The sequence below is a fragment of the Palaemon carinicauda genome, chromosome 5 (genome assembly GCF_036898095.1).
Source record: "Palaemon carinicauda isolate YSFRI2023 chromosome 5, ASM3689809v2, whole genome shotgun sequence".
Lineage (NCBI taxonomy): Eukaryota > Metazoa > Arthropoda > Malacostraca > Decapoda > Palaemonidae > Palaemon > Palaemon carinicauda.
This window is the reverse complement of record NC_090729.1, coordinates 108,912,693-108,913,697: the sequence shown is the minus strand read 5'-3', so window position 1 is coordinate 108,913,697 and position 1,005 is coordinate 108,912,693.

Genomic DNA, 1,005 nt, shown 5'->3' with positions numbered 1-1,005 from the left:
AAGGAAGCAAGGAAATAAATAAACGATATAAGAATCAATGAACAATTAAAATAAAATATTTTAAAAAACATCAACATTTAAACATATTTTACATATATAAACTATAAAAAGAGCTTTATGTCAGCCTGTTCAACACAAAAACAATTGCCGGAAGTTTGAGCTTTTGAAGTTCTACCGATTCATTATCATTATCATTACTTGCTAAGCTATATCCCTAGTTGGAAAAGCAGGATGCTATAAGCTCAGGGGCTCCAACAGGAAAAATAGCCCAGTGAGGAAAGGAAACAAGGAAAAATAGAGTATCTTAAGAACAGTAACATTAAAATAAATATATCCTATATAAACTATAAAAAACTTTAACGAAACAAAAGGAAGAGAAATAAGATAGAATAGTGTGCCCGAGTGTACTCTCAAGCAAGAGAACTCTAACATTAACTGAAAACGAGGCCAAATGATAAACGATTTCCTCCCCCCCCCCTTATTATAAAGAGATCAATATATGCAACGTTACATGAACTAATTATCCACCGTTCAGCTAATGCACAGTACGTAACCTTCCATCATATATGCAAATTGTGTTCAAGTCGTGTGTTCAAGTCGTATTTCGAGATAATGCATGCACACTTCCTGCAAGTAATTTAAAGCACGTATGCTTGCATTAACATGTCTTCTGAAAGTTATTTAACTTTTGCAATGACATATTTACTTTAATGGTTCTTATTGACCTTCAATCAATCAATCAACTATGCTTGCTACTTTATTTCACGAAGCATATCCGAGATTCAGTACATTTAATGCGTCTTTGGTGTGTTCTTCAAATCGTATAATCATCAAAATTAGACCGTGTCGGGAAGTATGATATTTCATTAATGAATTAAATTGAAATTAATATATGTAATTAAAAGTAAGACCAATTATTATAACGTTCAAAGTTAGAGGAAGGATAAGAAATGAGAGAACTGGATAAATATATAAGAAAAACGATAAATAATTACAGCCTGCCAA